This window comes from Podarcis bocagei (assembly GCF_964188305.1).
Source record: "Podarcis bocagei genome assembly, chromosome: 4".
NCBI lineage: Eukaryota > Metazoa > Chordata > Lepidosauria > Squamata > Lacertidae > Podarcis > Podarcis bocagei.
The window spans coordinates 35,117,669-35,144,531 of NC_138128.1; the positions used below are offsets into that span (position 1 = coordinate 35,117,669).

General features: G+C 41.8%; 1 long non-coding RNA gene across 2 annotated transcripts in view; it reads right to left on the reverse strand.

The window, feature by feature from the left end:
* LOC308586297 overlaps window positions 1-26,863 on the reverse strand; it is a 136,044-nt gene that overhangs the window by 28,546 nt on the left and 80,635 nt on the right. Inside the window, exon 4 of one of the 2 annotated variants that reach the window (XR_014007772.1) lies at window positions 23,547-23,668. The exons of the other annotated variant lie outside the window; for it this stretch is intronic. This is a non-coding gene — a long non-coding RNA (uncharacterized lncRNA). Of the gene's footprint in view, window positions 1-23,546; window positions 23,669-26,863 lie in introns of those variants that run through there. 2 annotated transcript variants of the gene reach the window in all.

The following is a 26,863-nucleotide window of genomic DNA, read 5'->3' on the forward strand; positions in this document are numbered from 1 at the left end:
GAACCAAAGTTGTTGGACCATGGACATGTGGGGGTGGGGGTGGGAGGAGACAGTTGCTTCACCAGGTACTAGCTTTCATTTTTATTTTTATTTTTTAAAAAAAGAGGAATCAGCTTCCAGCATTTGTAGAAGAAGAGTTTGGATTTGATATCCCGCCTTTCACTCCCTTTAAGGAGTCTCAAAGCGGCTAACATTCTCCTTTCCCTTCCTCCCCCACAACAAACACTCTGTGAGGTGAGTGGGGCTGAGAGACTTCAAAGAAGTGTGACTAGCCCAAAGTCACCCAGCAGCTGCAAGTGGAGGAGCAGAGACGCGAACCCGGTTCCCCAGGTTATGAGACTACCGCTCTTAACCACTACACCACACTGGCTCTCAAAATATGGTTTGAAGCTCAACATCAAAAAATCGAAGATCATGGCCACTGGTCCCATCACCACCTGGCAAATAGAAGGGGAAGAAATGGAGGCAGTTAGAGATTTTACTTTCTTGGGCTCCATGATCACTGCAGATGGTGACAGCAGCCACTAAATTAAAAGACGCCTGCTCCTTGGGAGAAAGGCGATGGCAAACCTGGACAGCATCTTAAAAAGCAGAGACATCACCTTGCCGACAAAGGTCCGTATATTTGTAGAACCAGAGATATGAGGAAAAATGAACAGGCACAATTCTTCTCACTTTTTTGGGTGAGAAACTAGCCTGTTCCCACTGTTCAATATTTTAATCCACCTGCCCCTGGAAATATCCATGTGGGTGCTCATGTCATGGACTACAACTTCTATCATCCTTGACTAGTAATATGCTGACTAAGGATGATGAGAATCCAGTAACATCTGAAAGGTCACAAGTTCCCCACCCCTGTTTTAACAATTCTTGTAGATCCATAATTGCTGGTGTTGATTATCAGACTAAATTGAAGTGATTCTGCAATCTGAGAAACTTTAACAAATGATACATCAATGTATGGTAATCAAATTATTTCAACACTGACTCCCAAACATATGAAGCACTGAAGTATATTGAAAATGACGGTATTTTTGAAAGACAGGAGCTTTGATTTCAAAGTTTCTAATCACAAAGTATTAGAGATGACGTACTCTCTGCAGTTTGCTCTGTTGAGTTATTATTTTTACATAGATTAAAGATTTTTATGTGGACTTAATGCTGAGTTTTAGAAGATGTTGTAATGAAATACAAAACAGAATGTAAAGAGATTGATGAAAGTACCCTGCCTAACAGTGTGTCCATTGCTTTTAATGGTTATATAGTATATGCTATACTATCTTCTCATAGGAATCTGTTTGCTGCTTAAAGTTCATGGCTTCACGCCTTTGCACTCAGTCTCTTAAAGTCATTGATAAGAAACACACTTTAAAATGTGTTAAACTGTGGATAAATATTTTATAAGCAACATGTTCGACTTGCCTGTATCTTTAATGGGCACAGTATTTCACAGCTGCTGGCTTCCAGGGAAACCAACTAATAATATCACTGCTCAGGAGTAAAATTGTGATGTAACTGGCCATCTCATCATGAATTAGGCTACTGTGGTTTTTCATTTTCAGTGGCTGAAACTGTAAATGCTGTATCATCATTATTATCCTTCTTTTTACCTTACCTTGTACCATCAAGTATAATAAAAACAGCAGCAGTTTGTATGCTGCCTGAATGGGGTTCCATCCATCGCACTCTTGTTTACAATTCTCAATAAATGCACTGTATCTTTTCCCAAACCTTCTGCTGTAATTTCTTTATGGGTGGTCAATTATTTTTTATTGTGTGCGTGAAATACACTCAGTGGAACATAGTATGTGGTACATCAGGGGTGGGCTACCAATGGCCCTCCTGATGTTGTTGGATGACAATTCCCATCTTCCTTGGTCCCTATGGCTGGATTAAGGTTGGAGTTCAACAACTTCTGGAGGGTCACAGGTTCCACGTTACTTTGTCTAAGGACTCAAATATTTCACAGAAATTATCCATGAATATCAGTTCACTAAAGCATAGAAAACAAAGAAACTCAGTCCTGCTCTCATTTTATAATCATTTAAAAACAAAAACAAAAAACCAAGCTAATCAATAAATTTACTTTCTGTGTGTTATTGTTGTGCTGCTACAGTTTTATTTGGAAGAAATGTATGGTTCACTCAAAGTATAACAACCACCACCCTGTGAGGTAGGTTAGGCTGAGAGACAGTGACTGGACCAAAATCACCCAGTGAGCTTCATAGCCAAGTGGGAATTTGAGCTCTAGTCTCCCAGATCCTAGGCCAACACTATGCCACACGCCTTCTCAGAATTGTAGTCATTTGTAAACCACTGGGAGCCTTTTCTTTCTTTTATTGGCTGAACAGTGAGATATAAATTCTTTAAATAAATGAATCTATCCAGAAACCTTTTCTAATTTATATGCTGGCTTGTTTATGCTTTAGCTGCCCTGCTCAGGCAGAAGTGCCTTTCTACTAGTACAAGCCACTTTTGGATCCAAGTCACTATGCTCTTGTAGAATGATTTTCCTCAATAAATCCTTAGATTCCCTTAGAAAACTGGGCATTGGTTGATTCACAAGCATCCAACTTATTGACTGCAATAAAAATAAGATCTGTTGTTTACAATACACACCACCAAATTACTCAGCAGTTCTTCAAGACATTTATCACACTAACATGATCATACATTTTTTTCCACTGCAGTTCTGTACAGCTCTTTTGTTATTCTGATATCGGTTGGTTTTGTGGTTTCTACTAATGATTTTATTTGTCTATTGCATTTAATTTTGCTTTTCTGAAGCTTGCTGGAGCCATTTGCTGAAGGGTAGGTTATAAAGACAAATAATGAATAAATACCAAAAAGGGTGAGAAAATGCCCTTTTAATACCTGGCCATATTTTATTTTATACCTGAGCATTTTGCATGGCATTGTGCCAGCTTTCAGTAGTGCCACTAAAAGAAGGAGAATATTTATAGCAGGCTCTCAAAGCAGCTCCAGCTTACAGTCTGCCCCTAGCAATCTGTTAAAGTTTCTCCTTGAACATGTCGGGTAGTTAAATAGTGTTGCATAAAAATCAGATCCCCATATTACAGTGGACACGCCAATGTTTTTCATTTAAAATAAACACAGATAAATAACATTACTCAACTCCAAATTGGTTTTGGCTTCAAAAACAACAACAAAGAACAGATTATTATTTTTGTAAGTCAGAAGATACTTTTAAACACATACACAAACACTGTTTCTTTGCCTATTTTAAACTCGTTTTTATGCAGGATCCATTAAAGCTCTATTAAATCAAGAGATAACAGGCAAAGACTGAAATAGAAAAGGGAAAAGTCGAACAAGACTAGACAAGGTGAAGGGGTTGACTCTTCAAAACCAAAATGTATGGCATTTGTAATAAGGATTTGCAGGCTATTTTGCATTCTGAGGAAAACAAATAAGAAAGCTGGAAAGTTCAACTGAAATGGCAATGCTACAGTGTTTGATTGACTCAGGCACCACATTCGGTTTGCTGGCTTCGAAACAGTGAGTTGTCATCTAAAACTGAATTAGCCAAGATAGCTAAATTGGACCTTCAGGTTCATTGTTTGTATGTATTTGAATGCCAGATAGAAGCGTAAATAAATAGTGGTATAATAGAAGAAACAGTTGCTCGGTTATATTATGGAATAATAATCGTACAATTGTAGAAGTGACTTTATTACTTTTAGTTTGCAAACTTTGTAAGTTGCTTTGGGTTTGACATGGGCAAGACAAAGCAACTAACAAATTTAAGAAATAAATAATAACAACAATATTTTGTATTTTGTTTCATCTCATTGTGCACTGCTTCAGTAACTGCTGGCTGTGAAATAGCTTACAAATCTGCAAATAAAAAATTCTGAGGCCAAACTGTAGGGAAGGGCACCTACATTCATGGCTTGCTAGTAGACTTTTCAGAAGCAATCTGTGCCCTACTTCTGCCACCACTGATGGGTGGCTTACTGTGCAATCCTATACATCTGCACAGAATTAAACTCTACTGAGTTCAATGGGACTTACTCTGAGGCAAGCCTTCCCCAACTGGGTGCCTTCTAGATGTTGCTGGACCACAACTCCCATCAGGTCTGGCTAGCTTTAAATGGTCAGAATGGTGGGAGTCTAAAACATCTGAAGAGTACCAGGCTAGGCAAGGCTGGTGCACAGTATTGTACGATTAGATTCTCCTCTGTCAAGGCTTAGGGAGCTGTTCAACAAGTTGGATAACATGGTTTCCTCAAGAGGAAAGAAACTGAGCTAGATAACAGAAGCTATGCTTCAACTTACTCCCTTCATAACTACCTCAGTGGCCTTCCCCTTCTTGAAGCATAGTCTTGAGACACATACAACTTGTCTTGCTTCCTACTTCCAAGTACAGCTCAGGGAAGAGAAGACTTTGACTGACAAACAGCAATTGCTGCCTTCTGCTCTGGGTCCTTACTTAGACCAACCAGTATCTCTGCTCCTAAAATCCTGGACGTGACTTTGGATGATATCTGAATGTTACTAAATAATCAGTATCTTAGAGCAATCAAATGGACTTTCTGTTCAAATGGTTCAAAACTGCAGTGCAATGTTTGTTTTCCAGCTTTTTATATTATCTCAGCTGCAGAGTTTAACATCATCCCAGGATGGCTGTGAATCTTACTTCCACACTCTGATAAACAACAAGATTTTGTTTAACAGAAACTACATGCATTGCCCCTCTAAGTGAACAAAGCAATGAGGACTGCAGTGTCCTGTCTGTATTTATGCCAAAGAGAGAGTGTTTCAGTCAATCAGCAAAACAATTCCACATCCAGGAGGCAACTGCATTTGTCAGAACAAATTTAACACAAGGAGTAGGATAACAGTCCATGTCAGTATATGAGAATAACTGATAACCACCATGTGGTAAAAATCTGTCTATAATTTTTGAGAATTCTTGGAGAACCCGGCGGGCGGGGATTACCTAGTTAACTACCAACCAGTCATCTTGATGTTGATACCAAGAAAGGTACTAGAACCAATAATTAAACAATCGGTCTGTGAGCACTTAGAAAAGAATGCTGTAATTACAGTGGTACCTCTGGTTGCAAACAGGATCTGTTCCGGAGGCCCGTTCGCAACATGAAAAGAGTGCAACCCGCAGCAGCGCTTCTGTCCACACGTGGGTTGCAATTCGCTGCTTCTGTGCATGCGCGTGATGTCATTTTGCGCTTCTGCGCACCCTTTCCAGTACTTCCGGGTTGCCGCGGGATGTAACCTGAAAGAATGTAACATGAAGCGGACGTAACACGAAGTATAACTGTACTAAGAGTAAGCATGGGTTTCTCAAAAAACAAGCCCTGCCAGACAAATCTCATTTCTTTCTTTTTTTTTACAGGGTGGTAGTTCAGTGGTAGTTACCTCTTTGAAGATATGCCAATGTAGTAGCAAGTCCAACAGAATTTAGGAGGGCTTACTTCTCAGGAAGTTTATAAAGTAGCGTGGTCCCTTCATGCCTTTTTGGAGGCCCTTGGCAAAATTTGGCACACACAACCTTGCAGCCCTTGTGCTGCTGTGGTGATCATGGCAAGCAGCACATGCCATCCAATGAGAGGAGAGACACAAGTAGTCTTAAAAGGCTAAACTTGCCTAAATTTACAGTATGGGATTAGTAGGAATTCAGAGCTCCCCCCCACATTCCATGCTGTGGTAATGTTGAGAGAATATGAACATTTGGCTGATTAGGGGGCAACATTAATTTGGTACAGCTGCAGGTACAGGAATCTTATGCATGTCTATACAGAAGCAAGTTATGCTGGGTTCAATGGGATATACTCTAAAGAAATACGGATGACATTGCAGCCTAAAGTAGGGAGATTAGGCTACCCTGGATGAGAGCACCCTGAGGCCTCTTTATGGTGAAGGGGCACTTATCCAACCAACCTCTTACAGCTAAATGGCAGGAAGTGCTTTTCCTATCCCTGGGCATTCTTTGACTCAGGGCACCTACAACTGACAATCATAGACAATGCCTCCACATACATTTAGGTTAAGCCGTCAAGCAGAAAGACAGATCAGAAAGCAGACTGCTCTGGTACTCAGAGCCAGGGATGGAATGGCAGTTTCACTGTGGGAGAATCATTTTCCCAACTCTCACCTGAAACCGCACTAAGGAGGAGTCAGCTTGTTGATAAAATGCTTGCTGCCAATCTTACTAACTTTCTAAAGTTGTTGCCCATTAATTCTAAAGTTGTCGCCCATTAATTCCAACTCGTGTCTCATGTCTTATTTTCTTGTGTGTCTCTATGTGGCAAACTATTCCAGTTGTTTTTAAAGCAACTGAGACTCAGTGCTGCCAGAGTCAACATATGGCTCTGTTACATGAAGCAATAATAGGATAGTCTTCTATCATCGTGCAGCATCAAATCTATGTTTCTAGATCACATAGCTCCCATTTGTTTGATAACAGCTTCAAGTTAATAAACTCTTTCTAACGTAACTTGCTGAAATGGCCTTTTATTCCAGATGCTATGTGAAATGAATTCTACCTAACCGAAGCTCAGATTAATTTGATTAGAGAAACCTGGAAATCTATATCAGACATTGGCATCTATGTTTTATTAAGCACATGCATGCTGCACACACACAGAGAACTTGAAAGCTTCTTGTAGCACATAAACAGCTTCTGATTGCATTTCAGTGCCTTTTCAATTAAAATACTTGATTTGAAAGTCTGTTCCTTTGCTTTTATGGCATGCACATTAAGCTTCATGGCAGCTTTTGCTTGTTATGATTCTGCAGAGCTCCACATTAATGCTTCTTTTGTGAATTTCACAAGACATTCATTTGCCCTCAGACCCATTCAGATTGTCTCTGTTCAGGATGGGACAGCTAGGCTGATTGTGACAATCTGTGTTCTTGCTTTGTTTGTTTTTTAAGACCCTGTGTCAGTTCTGATGAGGGCATCTTCTACACTCTTGTCATCTTCTTTCATAAGCTCCTTCCTTTTATCCCATGGCCCAAACGCCTTCCGTTAGATTATGCTTTCTGCCTCGCTTTGATATCTTCCTAAAATACCCAGAATACTGCACTATACAGGGTTCTACAAAAAATCTTGGCAGAGAGCTTCTGAAATATTGCTTCTGACTTTTATTTCCCCCCCCCCCTTGATGTCATGTACATGCAGCATTTTGCCACAGGGTTCCTCCATGGAAATTCTGCACCAAAAGTTACAAAAAAGCCATTTCCTCTTTTTTCAAACCCAAATGCATTAATGGGAGCTTTAAAAATATACCCATTCGCCTTGTATGAATTAAATATCTAGACAAGGCATTTTTGAACTTAATGTACAGAGTTTCATTGTGGTTTGTTAATTGAGAAGTTTGCAGTTGTTCCACAGATATTAATGCCTCATCAGTGAATTGAAGTTCTAACCTAATTTACTACATTGACTGAATCTATATACATTTGAAATGTCAGAGATTTATGAGAATGATCCCTTCTTCTCTGGAGAAATACAAATAAATTGTCCTGCACCCACCCAGCCAAAGAGGTCAAGGAGCTGATAGTTAATTCTTTATTGACAAAAGGATGCACTTACACTGGCTCCTAAAGTGCACTATGTGTGTGTGTGTGTGTGTGTGCGCGCACACACACACACACACACACACACACACTTCTAGAGAATATATAGCTGGCATGAACTTTCCCGGGTTTGTGTCTGGCAGAGTAGTTGAAGCAACAGTAGGACCACACACACAACTGGGCTTATCATAGAATCATAGAGTTGGAATAGACCACAAGGGCCATCGAGTCCAACCCCCTGCCAAGCAGGAAACACCATCAGAGCACTCCTGACATATGGTTGTCAAGCCTCTGCTTAAAGACCTCCAAAGTAGGAGACTCCACCACACTCCTTGGCAGCAAATTCCACTGTCAAACAGCTCTTACTGTCAGGAAGTTCTTCCTAATGTTTAGGTGGAATCTTCTTTCTTGTAGTTTGGATCCATTGCTCCGTGTCCGCTTCTCTGGAGCAGCAGAAAACAACCTTTCTCCCTCCTCTATGTGAACTCCTTTTATATATTTGAACATGGCTATCATATCACCCCTTAACCTCCTCTTCTCCAGGCTAAACATGCCCAGCTCCCTTAGCTGTTCCTCATAAGGCATCGTTTCCAGGCCTTTGACCATTTTGGTTGCCCTCCTCTGGACACGTTCCAGTTTGTCAGTGTCCTTCTTGAACTGTGGTGCCCAGAACTGGACACAGTACTCCAGGTGAGGTCTGACCAGAGCAGAATACAGTGGCACTATTACTTCCCTTGATCTAGATGCTATACTCCTATTGATGCAGCCCAGAATTGCATTGGCTTTTTTAGCTGCCGCGTCACACTGTTGGCTCATGTCAAGTTTGTGGTCAACCAAGATTCCTAGATCCTTTTCACATGTACTGCTCTCAAGCCAGGTGTCACCCATCTTGTATTTGTACCTCTCATTTCCCCCCCCCCCCCAAGTGCAATACTTTACATTTCTCCCTGTTAATGTTCATCTTGTTTGTTTTGGCCCAGTTCTCTAATCTGTCAAGGTTGTTTTGAAGTGTGATCCTGTCCTCTGGGGTGTTAGCCACCCCTCCCAGTTTGGTGTCATCTGCAAATTTGATCAGGATACCCTTGAGTCCATCATCCAAGTCGTTGATAAAGATATTGAATAAGACCGGGCCCAAGACAGAACCCTATGGCACCCCACTAGTCACTCTTCTCCAGGATGAAGAGGAACCATTGATGAGCACCCTTTATGTTCGGTCAGTCAGCCAGTTACAAATCCACTGAGTGGTAGCATAGTCAAGACCGCATTTTACCAGCTTCTTTACAAGAATATCATGGGGCACCTTGTCGAATGCCTTGCTGAAATCTAGGTAGGCTACATCCACTGCTTTCCCTTCATCTACCAGGCTTGTAATTCTGTCAAAAAACAAGATCAGGTTAGTTTGACATGACTTATTTTTCAGAAATCCATGCTGACTATTGGTGATCACAGAATTCCTTTCTAGGTGCTCACAGACTGTTTGCTTAATGATCTGCTCCAGAATCTTCCCTAGTATTGATGTCAGACTGACTGGGCGGTAATTATTTAGGTCCTCTCTTTTCCCCTTTTTGAAAATAGGGACAACATTTGCCCTCCTCCAGTCTGCCGGGACTTCGCCTGTTCTCCAGGAATTCTCAAAGATGACTGCCAGTGGTTCTGAGATCACATCTGCCAGTTCTTTTAATACTCTTGGATGCAGTTCGTCTGGCCCTGGAGACTTGAATACATCTAAACTAGCCAAGTATTCTTGTACTATCTCCTTAGTTATTCTGGGCTGTGTTTCCTCTGCTGAATCATTTGCTCCAAATTCTTCAGGTCGGGCATTGTTTTCTTTATCGGAGAAGACTGAGGCAAAGAAGGCATTGAGGAGTTCAGCCCTTTCTGTGTCCCCTGTTTGCATTTCACCATCTTCTCCTCTGAGTGACCGCACTGTTTCTTTGTTCTTCCTTTTGCTACGGACATACCCATAAAAGCCTTTTTTGTTGCTTTTAACTTCTCTAGCAAGCCTGAGTTCATTCTGTGCTTTAGCTTTTCTGACTTTGTGTCTACATGTGCTGGCTATTTGTTTGAATTCCTCTTTGGTGGTTTCCCCCCTTTTCCATTTTTTGTACACATCCTTTTTTAATCTTAACTCAGTTAAAAGTTCTTTAGATAGCCACCCTAGCTTCTTTAGGTACCTTCCATGTTTCCGTCTCATTGGTATTGCCTGAAGTTGTGCTTTTACTATCTCCCTCTTAACAAACTCCCAGCCATCATGAACTCCCTTTCCTTTTAGTATTACTATCCATGGGATCTCACCCAGCACTTCCCTAAGTTTTATGAAGTCGGCTTTCTTAAAGCAGTGTTTCCCAACCACTGTTCCGCGGCACACTAGTGTGCCGCGAGATGTTGCCTGGTGTGCCGCGAGATGTTGCCTGGAGGGAGGTGGGCGAGTCGGGCGGCGAGAGGCGGGGCGGCGGCGGCGAGGAGAGGCCACCCAGCGCGGGGCTCTCGCCGTCTGCCTGCCTGGCTGCCTGCGAGCTCGGCGGGCAGCGCCTCCGTCCACAGCGCCCGCCTCGCGGCTCTCATTCCCTGCCCCTGCCAAAGCTCACCCAGCCAAGCCGCGCTCTCCTTCCTGCCTCGCTTTGCTGCCTCCTCCCCCCCACCCCCAAAGCTTGGAGGTTCCCCGGCAAGGGGGAGGGGAAAAAATTGAAACTTACACTTTCGTGCGTCCCTCCCAGCGTGACGTTGCACGCTGACGTCACGGGGCTGTAATGGTGGTGTGCCTCGAGATTTTTTTCATCAAACAAGTGTGCCTTTGCCCCAAAAAGGTTGGGAAACACTGTCTTAAAGTCAAGAAATTGAGTCCTAGTATGCTTGGCTGCTCCTTTCTGCTGTATAGTAAACTTCAGAAGAGCATGCTCACTCGCGCCTAATGATCTTTCCACTTCTACCCCACTAACCAGGTCATCAACATTGGTTAGGACCAGATCTAAAATGGCTGTTCCTCTTGTTGCTTCTCCCACTTTCTGGACAATGAAGTTGTCTGCAAGGCCAGTGAGGAATCTGTTTGACCTTATGCTCTTGGCTGAGTTTGACATCCAACAAATATCCGGGTAATTGAAGTCCCCCATTACTACTATCTCCCTTCTTTTGCATGCTTGGCCATCTGTTCCAGGAAGGCATCATCTATGTCCTCCGTTTGGCTTGGGGATCTATAGTAAACTCCCACAATGAGGTCTCTGTTATTCTTCTCTTATGTACCATCATCTGATGGATTGTGTGCACACAACCTGAGTCTTCTGCATGGACGTCACTATGGTGCTTCCCTCTTCAAGCTGTTCTTGGTTCTAGCAGACAGTGGAGCAGTGGACAGCGGGGACTCAGCCAGCCTGCCCCCTGCCCTGCCTGAACAGCCTCTTCCTCTGCTTCCAACACATCCTGTACCCCCTCCTCCGTCTCTGACTGCTCAGACTCTTCCCCTTCCTTCCATCCTGGTTCTTGCCTTACAGGTGGCACCAAATGCCATAAATCACTGGCCTCCCTCTGCTGGGTCAGCCTCTGCCATACACTCATCAGAACATGCCTTTCAATATAGGTGGTTAAGTATTTTCAACCATTCTTGACTGACAAAAACTAGCTTCAATGTGGGGTTCCTCAGTTTGATTTTATCCCCCATGCTGTTTACATGAAACTGCAGAGTAGGGGTCATCCAGAGCTTTGGCGTACATTGTCAGCAGTATGCTGACACACTGCTCTACTTCTCCTTTACGTCTGCAGGTGTAGCAGTGGATGTGCTAGACAGTTGTCTTGCCTCACTAATGGACCAGATGAGAGCCAACAAGCTGAAGTTCAATCCAGATAATACTGAGGCACCATTAGACCAGATGAATGGGTGTCTGCCTGCTCTTGACAGGGTTACACTTCTTCTGAAGGAGCGGGTATGTACTTTGGGGGTACTTCTGGATCCTTTGCTGTCAGCTGAAAGTCAAGTGGCCTTGGTGATTTGAAGTGCCTTCTATGAGCTTCAGCTGGTGGCCCAGCTGTGCCCCTATCTGAACAGGGATAACCTAAGTTCTGTGCTCTGTTAACATCTAGGTTAGATTACTGCAACATGTTATAGAGTGGTATCTTGGTTTACAAACTTAATCCATTCCGGAAGTCCGTTTTTAACCCAAGGCGCACTTTCCCATAGCAGCGGGGGACTCAATTTACAAAAGGAACACACTCAACAGGAAGCGGAACATGTTCTGCTTCCAAGGCAAAGTTCACAAACCAAAACACCTACTTCCGGGTTTGCAGCGTTATTAATCTAAGTTGTTCATAAACTAAGCTGTTCTTAAACCAAGGCACCACTGTACGTGGGTCTGCCTCTGAAGGCAGGAAACTTCAACTGGTGCAGAATTCGGTGGCCAGGTTTCTCACTGAGGCAAGAAAGTTTGAGCCTATTACACCAATTCTGGCCTGACTGCACTGGCTGCCAATTAGTTTCTGGGCCCAATTCAAAGTGCTGGTTTTGACCTATAAAGCTTTAAATGGCTGAAGCCCACAATATCTCAAGGGCTGCCTCTCCCCATATGAACCAACCCTACTAGTTACTACTTGCCCTCCAAGCAATAATGTATGATTAACAACTGGGTATCTGAAAGATTTACCCCAAAGGGGCAAAGAAAGAGTGGCCTGAGGCAACATTAAATTGCGGGGTGGGGGGTGGGGGGTGTTTGTGTGTTAGGGGTAATTAAGCTATGCCCCCCATCACTCTGTCCTAATCTGATATGGGCTTCTCTGTGGCTACTACTATTAGTATTTTTAAATGTGGGAGTTCTGAAATTAGGATCTTTGTTCTCTATTCCTGGATATTAGAGAGAAATAGATACCTGAAAATTTTCTTTTATCACAGCCTTTTCACAGGCTTCTCCACACTGGCGGAACAAATACACATTTTCTTCTAATTCCCCACCCACTCAATACACCTTATCAAATCATTCCCACAGCACCTGAATCAGACTGAATCAAGGTAAAGGAAATGACAGAATGGAACACATATATGGAAGGGCATAAATGTGAATTGTTGTTTGCCATGTGGTTTGAAATTCAATGTGTTCTTATTGCTCTGCAACGTGTACATAAGGGTGAAAAATGGATGGGGGAGGGGAAGAATGATTTCCAGTTTGGTTTCGGTGATAGCTACTTCTAGATCAACTTGCCAATTGATCTTGATTGCATCAAATAGCCTTAATTCCTAACCTGTTTGTTTTATTGCCCATTACTGCTGACCCTGACACAATTATAAATGACAACTATCTTGTTTCAGGATTTCTTTCAGCTAGTCACCTTCGAAGTCACCACTCTGCAGGGATTCGGTTCTCTGACTAACTGATATGCACACAGGCAGGGCTAAGGATCCGATTAACACTAAATGTGCACTTATCTGCAGGCTGCTTTATATGCCAGGTCTAAGTACTCTGAGCTTACCCAGTTAGATGGGTTCCAGTGTATTTTGTGCTAAGTATAGCAATAGAATCAGTGCCGCAAAGGCTAGTGCTCAGAGCCATTCCTTTTGAACAGAGTACTTATTTTGGAAACTACAATTTTACAGATATACCTCATCAGCCTTAATAGCAGCCAGGTTGAAGCCCGAACAATCCAAGGAACAACCTAATATTTTCCTGCTGTGGTTCTATGGACACTTTGCATAGATATATTTTTTTGTATAATATTTTCTCTCTCTCTCCCACTTTCTCACCCGCTGCTTCCCTCTCTCCAGTTCTTCCCCTGCTGTGGAAATTCTTTCACAGCCATTTCCTCTCCCATCTCTCTCTAAGTGAGAAGAAACTGCCTGCTAGCTGATGAGTCCTGAGAAAAATGTTGCTCCTCAGTTCAGTCAAGAGCTATCACAGCTGTACGTGCCTGCACCCAAGGAGGCTTTTTAACTTCAGCACTTTATTGGAAACACTAAAATGGGCACAATAAACATCCCCCAGTGTGATAACTTTAACAAAAATCAAAGTAAAAAGATGGCATGAAGACCAGCAGTGATAGTACTATGTAGCAGTGACAAAGCTGCTCTCACCTGGTTTTTTTCCTGTTAGAAAGTGCCATTTATTACTTACCACCTAGCAAAAGTGCTTTTAAATGAAGGCACTAGAAGACCTAGGGCAATACTCAGCCAAAGGTATGTATTTTGAGTACAATTGTTAAGTACAATTGGTAGGAAAGACAATAGGAAGAAAAGAACGGATATCATGCTGACCAAGAAGATGAAGTCAAAAAGGGGAAAAGCTGGTTAGATAGACTTTAGGGCAAATCTTTTCTCTTCAAATATTAGTAGCTACGGGTCTCAAACAAGGCAGCTCACAAATTTAGCTCAAAATTGTGTGTGTAACATAATCTTTTGTAGGTATTGCTAGCACATTTAGAATCCCATCCCTGTTTTTTATTGGCATCAGTTAGAGATTTCAACTATATTCTGTATCAGCAATCCTGGAACTTATAAGGCTGTCTAGTTTTTCTGAATCAATTTAATGCAATTTACTTTAATGAGTTCATACCATATTATACCCCAACTGGTTTGCATGTATGACCTCAAGACTGGAGTGAAGACTGTCTATAAATGTCCTTAGCCTGCACAAATTTTAAATGTGTAAATATATAAAACACCACTTTATATACTTACCAGCCCATTAGGAAAGCAAGCAGATTGTCGTGAACTAATTTATTGCCTTAATTCAGCCATAACAGAGTCCTGCTATCCTCACACACAACAACCCTAACATCTTTAATTCTGTTAAGGTTGTCAGAACCTCTGTGCCAGCTGGACTATAGGGTTTCCTGAAACATCCTAAACCTTTCAATGGGTCCTTAGAGCCTCATGAATCCTTCAAGCTTCTGAAGGTGAGTTTATAGAGGGCTTTCTATTCATTCCAGAACTGCCAGCACAGCAGTGAAAGTTGCAGGAAGACTTTCAGATTTACAGCTACTGTTCAGAGCATGTAACTTATCAAAGTTAAGCTGACCTATGCGCCATTGTTTCATATTACAGTCCAGCAACAAGAGTATGAACCTCAAAAATCCAGGAAAGTTACTCATCTGAAGGTTTCCTTATTTAGGGCAAGGAAGAATGTTTTTCATCCATCCTCCAACCCAGTCTACAAATGAGAGCAAAGAAATTTGGAGCTTCTGCTAGAGAAGCGGAAAATGATTGGGATGGATACAAAGCGATGCATGGGGAAGTATACTTATTTGAGGAAAGACCTTCAGAGTTAAGGGATTTTTCAGGATTTGCAACTGATCTCTTGCACACACTTACTCTGGCTTCAGTGCACTCCCACTACTGGTGTTTGAAGCTAAGTACATGTGACGTTGGCACAATCCATATGTGTCCTGTGCCATATTCCTCAAATATGAGTATGGAAGGACTGTAGAGCTGGGGAAACAGATCGGATATTGTTTATTGGGTGAAGACACCCTTGCCAACTCCCTGGTGTAGTGCAGCAAATGCAACTTGAAATGCAGTGGGAGCAACTGACCCTGCTGCAATTTAAGCCCTAACAGTCTTAGAGTTGCTGCTGTTCAGCTTGTCAAAGGTAGTGTACTAACCTACAGTAATGTACTAATCAGAGCAATCCTGAGTGAGTTTAATCAGAAAACTTCCAAATTCAATAGGGCTTACTTTCAGTTCCAGGGATATATGCTTGAGATTGCAGACTAAAGCAGACACAAAATTAGCAATGCAGCATCTCAAGGAATTGTTTCCCACATTAGCCGTGTCCAAAAATAAATGGTATTTACTTTAAATAAATGAGACTTAAAGGTATAGGTAAAGGGACCCCTGACCATTAGGTCCAGTCGTAGCCGACTCTGGGGTTGTGGCGCTCATCTTGCTTTATTGGCCGAGGGAGCCGGCGTACAGCTTCCGGGTCATGTGGCCAGAGCAGCGCACAGAAACGCCGTTTACCTTCCCACCAAAGCAGTACCTATTTATCTACTTGCACTTTGACGTGCTTTCGAACTGGTAGGTTGGCAGGAGCAGGGACAGAGGAACGGGAGCTCACCCCATCACGGGGATTCGAACTGCCGACCTTCTGATTGGCAAGTCCTAGGCTCTGTGGTTTAACCCACAGCACCACCCGCGTCCTAAATGAGACTTACCTACAAGTAAATGGTAGAGCTTAACACTGTAATTGTGATACTGCAAATGAGTCACTTTTAACATTGGATTTCCACTAGAAATGCAGGTTGGCATTTTTAAGACATAGTGTGGATGCTGCAAAGGACTTGCATGCAAGATGAACACAAACTTGCTTATTAATACTATTATTACTTTAAAAAGTGACTCAAAGTGGCTTACAACACAGTATAATCATTAAAACCAGTTGCAACAAACAAACCAATAAAAACCTATTTTTTAAAAACCCACATACGTACAAATAAAATACAGGTCGTACACTAAAAATGACCACAAGTACTTAAAGCCCTTCAAATTAAGGGCCAGAAGTCCTAAAAATAACCTCACAATAGACACCTCTCGGAAGGCACCCAATATGGTCGGGACCTGGATACCAAACACATCAGGAAGTTCTAATGGACAAGACTTATACTTGCCATGACTTCACGAACTACTTTTATATGAAACCAACACTGTACGTGCAACAAATGTGTGCCTATATATGTTTTCTCTCTTGTTCTATTACTGGATTCAACATCATCAGCTTTGCTGATAAATATAGCTAGTGTGAAAAGAAAGAGGCTAAACAAACATTTCTTGGTATTTTTGGCTAAAGAGAACAAAGTGTGGTGTGTAATCAGAATGGAAAACAAAGAGCTCTCTAGTGTGTATTATGCAGCATCTCCCAGATTGTGAATTGATTGAGTCACCTTGTAAATTTCAAGTCCAAGCTTCTGAAATTTGTTATCTACCTCCATGGAATCAAAGGCAAGGGAAGGTGGTGATTTATACAGAAGTTCATGCTATCAAGCAGGAATATTATCTCGCCAGAGAAATTTCTGCCATTGAAAAAGCTAGTTTGGGCAGTGTGTGGATCAATTGACAAATCACTTTCTCTACAGTCTATTTGCTATAGATACTTTAGCCAATATTTTCACAGTTATATTTAGTGAAGAAGTAATCTGTATAGAGCTCACATGTCAGTATCATTCTACTTTTGGATAATAATGTAATTTTAGCACCAAGTAGCATTCAGTCTGGAGATTTTACATTCCTCAGCCAATAGAATTAGATCCTCAACATGCAGGATGTGATCAAAGAAGAGAAAAATAAGCTTTTTACCTGTACTGTTTCAAGGGCCTTCATGCCTTTCAGGGGTAGAAGAATGTATCAGTGCAATATGCAGTGGTTCTTTTTTTGGGAGGGGGTTAGTCCCACTTGGAAAATGGAAGGGGGGGGGCGTTGACCACTTTATTTTTGAAGTAAGATTTTTCTCTGTTCTAAATAGGGGTGTGTATATATACATATATGCCTATTGTCAAGGAACTGCCATCAGCTCAGAGGCGAGAGGTGGAGGGCAGTTGTGTTACAGGGAACCTCCAAAAATCTTGCTAAGCAGTTTCTCCTCCAGTGAGGAGGAAAGCCCCACCTCCAGTGGGGAGGGGATGCAGGGACCAGGAGATGCTAGGGAGAGCCTTAACACTGAGCAAAGGGAAGGGAAGGCAAGCGCCCCTTGGCCAGCGCCCTCTCTGCGCAGTAGGTTTCGGCGCAGGGAGGGGCGGAGAAGGTTGGGGGTCACGCGACTGTTATGCTTGGTGAGGTACAAAGACCGACCACTCCCAGATTCTGCTAGCGATTGAGCCAGACATGAACTTACAGTGCTCTTCACTGTAAATAGTTTGCACTAAGAATAAAGCCTGGAAAAGACAGGTCAGAGTCTTGCCTGTTTGCTCTCGAGCAACCACACCAGCACCTGACACCTATGATCTTGTAAAGCTCTTGTCAGAAGTCCCTACCAGCATTAATGAGCAACTTTCAACCCTTTGAATAAAACTCGCCAAAAACCAAAAGGCTATTGTTTTAGGCGCTTATGCACCAACACTGGATGCCAATAAAGATTTTAAAGAAAATTTTTATTCTCAGCTGGATGCCATTCTATAAGAGATGCTTAAGGAGTATAAAATTATTCTCCTGGGTGATTTTAATGCAAGAGTTGGGCGAGATTTTGATCTGTGGCCAAGGACTATTGGGAAAGAAGGAATTGGCAACAGCAACCAGAATGGAATCTTACTTTTGACTATTTGTATAGCACACAATGTTGTTATTACCAACACACTCTTTCGACAATTTTTTTTAAAAAAAACATCAGGGATGCATCCTCGGTCAAATCACTGGCACCTCTTAGACTATGTAATTGTCTGAGCTGAAGATCACTGTGATATGCTCTTTACCAGAGCTATGATGAGTGCTGACAACTGCTGGACACATCACCAATTAATATGTTCCATGATGGCTATCAATATTATACGTCAACTCAGGATTCAAGGAAGGAAACCAAGGAGCAAAATGAACAATCAAGCCCTTCAAGATCCTATTAAACAGGATTGCCTGCAAACGACTCTTAAGGACCATCTGCTTTCCAAGTTCCCTTACAACATCGAGGAACACTGGACCAAGCTAAAAACATCCATTATTGCAGTCTGTGAACAAACATACCAAACCAAGAAACACTAGGATTGGTTTGGTGAGAATGAAAGTGAGATTGAATGCATTATCAACAAGAAAAGGAAGGCCAAAGGGATAGAAACTGCACCACTAAGAGAAAAACCCTATGCCAATGCTAAGGCTGAGATTCAACCCCCCCCCCCGAGAACTAAAGAACACCTGGTGGGTTAAAAAAAAGCTCCAGGGATCCAGCACTTAGCCGATACTCAAGATGCACAGAGCTTCTTTAAAGCTTCAAAGACCATTTATGGGCCAATAAATCATAGCATATGCCCCCAACACTCAACAGACAGTGCCACACTTCTAAAAGATAAAGAAGCTATTGCATTGTGCTGGTAAGAACATTACAAGCATCTCCTTAACCACAATTCCCCCATAGCTGCTGAGGTCGTTTCACAAATTCCGCAAAAACAAATTAGAGATGAGCTTGCAGTGTCTTCAAATCTGGAAGAGTTGTGTACAGCTATTAACTCCGCCCCCCCCCAAAAAAGCCAGAAGACTTGATGGGATACCTGCCAAAGTCTTCAAAGTGGGTGGAATTGAACTTACACAACAACTTCACAAACTCCTTGAAAAAATCTGGGAGAGAGAGGAGATCCCAGCAGATTTTAGGGATGCCAAAATTATCAACCTTTTTTTAAAAAGGTGACAGAACAAATTGTGGAAACTATTGAGGCATCTCATTAGCTGTGGCTGGCAAAATTATTGCAAGGATTTTAGCGGTCTTCTAACTATACCTGAGGCTACCCTTACTGAATCCCAAATCATGTACAGTTTGGGTCCATCCATTATCCTGACACGTACTCAGAATGGACTTCTCTAATCTCTTTCTTTTCTCTTGGATCCAACATGAAAGTCATTCAAAATTGCTTTTCTGGTCAAAGTGGAAAAGTCAATACATTGGCTAGGATATGTTGGCAAATATCCCTACTTGCTCTCAGAGCATACACAAATTTGAATGCCAGCCTAACAGTTTCTGCTTCAAGGTAGTGACATTCTGCCAGATTTTTTTAAATCAAATTGTTTTTGGATACGTTATCAAATGGGTTCAACATTCTGCTTTTTCCTGCACTAGAGTCTACATTTGGAAGGCTTAGCCTTCCAAAACATTTGGTCAAATGAGATAAGGATGGAATATATAAAGGACTCAAACAAGTGCATTTAAATGACTTCCGAAAGTGATTACCACCACAGTAGTTTACAAATGACTTAGCTAAAGCATAATGCTCAAAAACACTATTTTTACAGCATCTGTTGCCTGCTATCACCTGGATTAGATGAAAAAGGAAATCTCAATAGATTTGTAACTGAATAAATAGAATGCATTAAGTATAAGTGAGGAGCTATTTGAAATGACAAGCTGCCCATTGAACCCTTTTATACTAACAGCTGGTACAGTGGGCACAGGAAAAATGCAGCTTATAGAGTGAACATGTACCATAACTGATCCCTCAATTTCCCCCTGTTTGATGCCTCTGTGCTTCCAAATACCAGTTGCTGTAAACCACAAGTGAAGAGAGTGCTCTTGCACTCAGGTCCTCCTTGACGGTTTCCCATCTAGGTGGCCCCTGTGAGACTAGGATGCTAAACTAGATGGGTCATGGGCGTGATGCAGCAGGATATCCTTGTGCCTGATTTCCTTCTAGACCTGGAATGGGGAACCTGCAGTCCTCCACATGCCAGGGTTTATAGGAACTGTAGTTGCAGAGTCAGTGGTACTCCATCCTTGACTTGGACTATTGTTGTTTAGCTGTTTAGTCGTGTCCGACTCTTCGTGACCCCGTGGAGCAGAGCACGCCAGGCACTCCTGTCTTCCACTGCCTCCCCCAGTTTGGTCAAACTCATGCTGGTAGCTTCGAGAACACTGTCCAACCATCTCGTCCTCTGTCGTCCCCTTCTCCTTGTGCCCTCCATCTTTCCCAACATCAGGGTCTTTTCCAGGGAGTCTTCTCTTCTCATGAGGTGGCCAAAGTATTGGAGCCTCAGCTTCAGGATCTGTCCTTCCAGTGAGCACTCAGGACTGATTTCCTTAAGAATGGATAGGTTTGATCTTCTTGCAGTCCATGGGACTCTCAAGAGTCTCCTCCAGCACCATAATTCAAAAGCATCAATTCTTCGGCAATCAGCCTTCTTTATGGTCCAGCTCCCACTTCCACACATCACTACTGGGAAAACCATGGCTTTTACTATATGGACCTTTGTTGGCAAGGTGATGTCTCTACTTTTTAAGATGCTGTCTAGGTTTGTCATTGCTTTTCTCCCAAGAGACTTGGACTATAGTTTGGCCTTATTCTCTCATTTTGCTTTCAATATATTCTGAATGAATATTCTATGCACTACCAAATCTCAATCATCATCTCTAAAAATCATCTCTATAAACAGACTTACTTCTGGTTAAAGAAGGGGTGAGGAGCCTGTGGCACTCCAGGTATCTCCACCTCCCATCAGTTAGCATGGCCTATAGTTAGGTCTGACTGAAGTTGTAGTCCAACAACAGCTGGAGGGCCACAGTTTCTTCACCCCTGGATTAGAAGATGTTCTCACTCTTTCATCGTCTCCCCATTATCCCTCTTGTGGTTCAAATTTTCTGTCGCATATATAAGCATTTAGTTCCAATGTCCTTATTAGTCTTTCATTACCACCCTATTAATTGTTATCTGTCACTCATTTTCAGCAAAGTATTAATTAAACTGAGATGAAAGCCCAGTGCCCCTTCCAAAGGACTTGATCACAGTCCTTTATTACACGTAGAGCACAATAAAGCCTTTGTTCTTTTTAAACTTTTAAGTATGCAACTGTCCTGCAGCTGTTCTCACCACAGGGCAGCACAAACCTCAGTGTGACACTGGCTAAAATGGGTTCCGATGTGGTCAATCACATCACAGCCCATCCACAAATCTCAGAGGGATCCATTCCTATGTGCCTCCATTAATCACCCAGTTCTGAAAGCTGGCTGTATCAGATGCCCAACCCTGGACAGCATAGCAGAAAAAGATAGGAAAAATGGGGGTGCATATAGCTGCTCTGCATATATATATATAGCTCAATGCCTTAAAATCTTATTTTAAACTTTTAATTTCATTCTATAGTCCTGTGCAGTACAATCATAAGCATATTTACTTGGAAGAACATCCTATCATGTTCAGTGGTGCTTATTCCCACAGGATAAACATGCATACGATTAGCTTCTTAGTTTCAGCTCAAGGAAGATTCTTTGCTTTCATGTCAGTTGCTCCTTCTTTCTGAATTTTATTTTCCTCATCAACAATACAGATCATCTCCCTCAATGATGGCCAAACTTGGCCCACAAGCTGTTTTGGGACTACAGTCCCCATCATCCCTGACCACTGGTCCTGTTAGCTAGGGATGATGGGATTTGTAGTCCCAAAACAGCTGGAAGGCCAAGTTTGGCCATCACTATCTACCTTCTTTCTCTTACATTTGAAAGAAATATCTTATCAATCCATTCCTGAGGTCAGAGAAACGCCAATTAAGCTATACATTTAAGATGCATTTGATTATGATGTCAGTTTAATATCATGGTATGGTCTTTATTTAAGGCTATTACTTATTACTTATACCATAGTGATCCATGTACACAAATATCTTTTCTGGGGTCTACAGTAATGGCAATGCAATAAAGTATGACCTAGAACACTAATATAATTTTTAAAGGTCAAGCTGCTTGAATATGTGAACAAAAAAGTAACAGTAAACACCTATTTAAATCCTGCATCGACATAAAGAAAATCACATCAGCTTGCTGTATGTGAATTTCGCCCCATATTTGGTCTTCTTCAGACCTCCAGCTTTTCAGGTACATCATTTCATTTATCCCATTGACTTTAATTGAGCTCTAAGCTCTGACCTCAATATGTTTTTAATGAAAATCTTAATTAAAACTCCAGCAGAGCTGAAGACTTGAAATAACATGGGACAGTCCATTCCCTTACTGTGGGAGTGCTTCCATGCTATCCATTTACACAGGAATAAACACATCCCCCCCACTCACTTTTTACAACTCTACATGACATTGCCATCAAAGCATTGTTCTCCTGTGTTTTCTCTTTTCAGATCGCAGGAAAACTGACTTTTTTGAAAAGAGCCGAACAAAACTGCAGTATCAAAAGGTGTAGATCGCCTTAGCTTTATTCTTCCACCTTTCTAAGGGTATGGTTTTAACATATGGAGTGTGCCTATCACCATTCATCTGTTTTGGCTCATTTTTTTGGCCCTCTTTGGCCAACCTCCAGTGGACCACATACCAGTGGTGGATGTGACTACCCCACATGCTCTACACACAGGACATTCCCTCTGGCCCCCACCCTCAGCTGTTTCTGAAGATCACCTAAGGAGAGAATTATATATTGGTAGGGTCTTGGAGGGTTGGGGACGTGGGTGGCACTGTGGGTTAAACCACAGAGCCTAGGGCTTGCTGATCAGAAAGTCGGCGGTTCGAATCCCCGCGATGGGGTGAGCTCCCGTTGCTCAGTCCCTGCTCCTGCCCACCTAGCAGTTCGGAAGCACGCCAAGTGCAAGTAGATAAATAGGTACCGCTCCGGCGGGAAGGTAAATGGCGTTTCCGTGCGCTGCTCTGGTTTGCCAGAAGTGGCTTAGTCATGCTGGCCACATGACCCGGAAGCTGTACGCCAGCTCCCTTGGCCTATAGAGTGAGATGAGCGCACAACACCAGAGTCGTCTGCGACTGGACCTAACGGTGAGGGGTACCTTTACCTTTTAGGGTCTTGGAGGGAGTGAAGAATATGCAGGGGGGGGTAATCAGCCCCTTTTATGGAGGCATGTTAGCCTCCCCACCTTAAATAAAAAAGTGTTTCTATATAAGTGATCTAAAAAGAATACTGCTTTTTAAAGCACAGGGTTAATTTTTTGCTGATCTTTCAATTAGCACCAATGTATTTTAGTGGACACTTCAAAAAGTTATTTAAGTAACCATGCAATAGTCAATTAAAAAGTGTTTTAGTGCAAAGTATTGATAAAAATTGGTATTAAAATTGCACATTTCTTTCCTCACATTGATATGTCATGTCCCTTAGTATGGTTAGAACATAGCAAAATGCATACAAAAGGTACCTATCTCTCTAAAGTACGGGAATTCAGCTGAAATTCTGTGTGTGGTGTAGCTTATAGTGAAAGAGCAATGATTCAGTAGTGCTAGGAGCTTCCAATTTAGAAGCAAGATAAGAAAATGCATGGAGTAAGGGGGAAATACTTTTAATATTTGTGCACCCTTTTCAGGGTCTGCTAGTAGTCTGTCCACAAGAATGCTGAAGCCTTCCTTTTGTTTGCTTCATCTAGTCAATTCTTGGACAAGGACTTGTTTATTTTGAGAAGTATATTTTGCATGAGCAACATAGCACAAGAAAATTAATTGCTGCCTGGCAGATAGCTGGATTAGTCTTAGAGGCAATTCAAAAACTGGAAGTTTACTGCAGACATCTGGAAGGAAAACACATGAATATCTGTGTAAATGTTTTGTTCCCATTACTTCTTCCATTTGGTTGAACGTTTTGTCCATCAACACAGTTCTTTTCAAATCTGAATCAATGATATGTAAAGGCAATTTTGCAACTTCACTAAAGTAGAACTATTGACATTTCAATTACTTAGCAGCTATTTCACTACATTCTAAATATTTCGGTGTATTTTTCACACACACACACAAGTTTTCATTCTGACTGTCAACACAGTATTCAAGGTGGTTTTCTCTCTTTTTCTTCTCTGTTTAAACCAACTCTAATCACTATCAATGTCCTCCCATCCCAAGACTTAAGGTTGCTTAGGTTACCTGTCCAGTAATTTATATCTTAACCATGTAGTCAACAGTGGTCTGACTAACCTCCTGGGGGACTCGAAAGGCAGCTTATAAATGTTTGAGTAGACAGACAGATAGGTGGAGAACCTGGAATGAGTTCTCATTACCGCTGTTGGCTTGAAGACCAACTCAGTGGCTGGCTTGCAGAAAACACTGGATGCATTTAGGTTTTTAAGGCTGTAGTCCGTTGCCCACCTACCTGTCATTAAGCCCCACTGAACTCAATTTGGCTTACTGATATTCTGAAGAGGCATGTATGAAACTGCACTGTAAAGTGATACAAAGATTTGCAAAACCTGTAAACTCAACAGTTGTGACAGAGGAAGAGAGTTTCTCTCTCTCTCCCAATCTCATCTCATTCAGCCCCACTTAGTATAACAAATCTTTATTTTGCTGATTTTTTTTACCAGTTAATATTCTGGAAAATTGGAGTTGCCTATATCCCCCCTCCCCCCCCCCACCAATATAGTAAGAGATTAAATCCATCTCTTGGGATTTCCAGTGCAATCATATTATTCTGCTTTCATATTAAATAACTAATCAATTTAATGAAAATGGAGACAAAGTCTAATATTACAGTCCAAATATTGTACTGAAGCTATTTAATATATTCTAACAAATTAAAGTGATTTAAGCAAAAGCTGCATAACTGACCTTGCTGTAGAGGAAATCTCTAGAACTAGAACATCATTAAAGGCTATGGAGCCATAGTATAAATACTAATTTTTATGTCTTTTGTATTACATAGGTTTGCACAGAATTAAACTAAGTAGTTACAGGAAGCCAATATTATTTGAGTGTAGAGACTTGGGAGTTATAAATAAAATCCCTATTTATACTATGCAAACTATGCATGCATTTACTGAATAAATAAAAGCCCCATAACAGCTAAAGAACTAATTATAGGGCCAGCTCTAGGATTTGTCTTGTCTTAAGAAATGAACTGTTCTATTTATATCATTTCAATGAATTATTCCATTGCCACCCCAACTTTATTCTATCAATTCTCCCCCTTCCTTCCTCTTTTTCTTTCTCTCTTTCAGCAGACATGCAAAGGATTGCACTGTTGTGCTATGCCTCATTCTGTTCCCTGGAGCCTTTGACACACTGCTGAGATTTTCAAGTGATTGTCTTATGCCAAGCTTCAGCACAGCCAACACAAGACATTTTGCCACCTGAGGTAGAGCTCAGATGTCATCCCGCTAAAAGCTCAAGCTGTAGACACTGACACGACACATTTTGACATGAGAAAACACTACCTGGGTATATAGCCATAGGATCTGCACTCTGCACATAGACAAAGGCAGCTTCTCACAAATGCAAATTGGTGTCTTCTTGAAGCGCAGCTCCAGGTACTGTCTCTACAGATTACCTTAAAAAGTGGATATGGTTTGTGAGGGAAGGAATAGCCTATGAACTAGCTAACACTTTCTCTGCTGATCCATGTAGTCCAGCATTCTCCTCCATGGCAGGTCCCTGGCATCCAGTACTCAGCATTTGGTATTCAGATATACTGTTTGTAAACACGGAGGTTCTATTTATCTGTCATGGCTAATATCTCCTAGATTGGTCCTCCTCCATTAATTTGTCCAATTCCAAGCCGCCCAAGCCAGTAGCCATCACATCTGGCAACAACATATTGCGAAAAGATAATGTGTTATGTGGGAAAGTATTTTCTGTCTGTCCTCAATCTGCCTCCCTGCCCAGAAAACTCACTGGCTGACCCTACATTTGAGATACATCTACAATCAAAAGAATAGGTGTTTGAAGACGAGTAATCAGGCCATATTGGCAAAGATTGAGTACTAGTGAAATGGTCAGAGATGTGTATAGAATCTGACTCAGAGGGCTCCCTAGCCTAGCCCTGTTGCCTGAAGCTTACTGAGTATATCACTCACCCAAGTCAGCCAGTTTCTCTTTGTATGAAAGCCCAAAAACAGCAGATATACTTCACTGACCTGCCCAATGAGCTCCCACTTTGCTTTCTCTGCTTCAGCTAATCACCCTCTGAACTCCTTCCAGTGACATCTCTCCAGTTCAAGTGCATATGTGCAGACAGGTAACACTCTCTCTCCCTCTCCCTTTCAGAGTCCAGCTCTTCATCTCATTCACAGCCTGAGATCCTATGCACACGAACCTGCAAGTAAGCTCCATTGAATACAACGGAGCTTTGCTTAGAAAGATGCATGCTTCTGCCATCCTCATGCACATCCTCCAACATGCCTCACATTACTGAAAATTAGCCAAATATTAAATAGAGCAGGTTGTACTAAGGTGTCTGCAAAAATGGATCACTAAAGAAGAACCCATTTGTTTTAAGAGCAAACTGAACGAGACAAAATTGCTCCAAAAGACCATATCTTCTCACAACCTGCACTGATGAACAGAAGCTCTAATTGCTAATTGTGGAGATGTAGCCGATTTAGTTGAAAATTGGTATCACTATCCTTTATAATAGTCAGAAAACAGCATTTAGGGGAACAAATTAAATAGGCACATATAATTTTGTTTTAATGGATAAAGTGATGGTGTTTGAAATGGAAAATGTAAGACTGACTTGCCTTTGGCATGATTTTTGCAATGGGAGCGCCTAATACCTAAAATCAGCTCTGATGATGAACGGAGATTAAAAACAAAGGTAATGAAAATGTTGGTATTCTACAAAATAACTTTTTCATGAGATAACAGTATATGAAGATGAGATAGTGGTAAACTTAGTAGTTTCAGTTCAGGCTTCAGCATATGAATGAAGCCAGTACCTGTTTCATTTCATTAATGTGCTGATGGATAAGACCAGCTAATTTTGATTAGGAACAGAT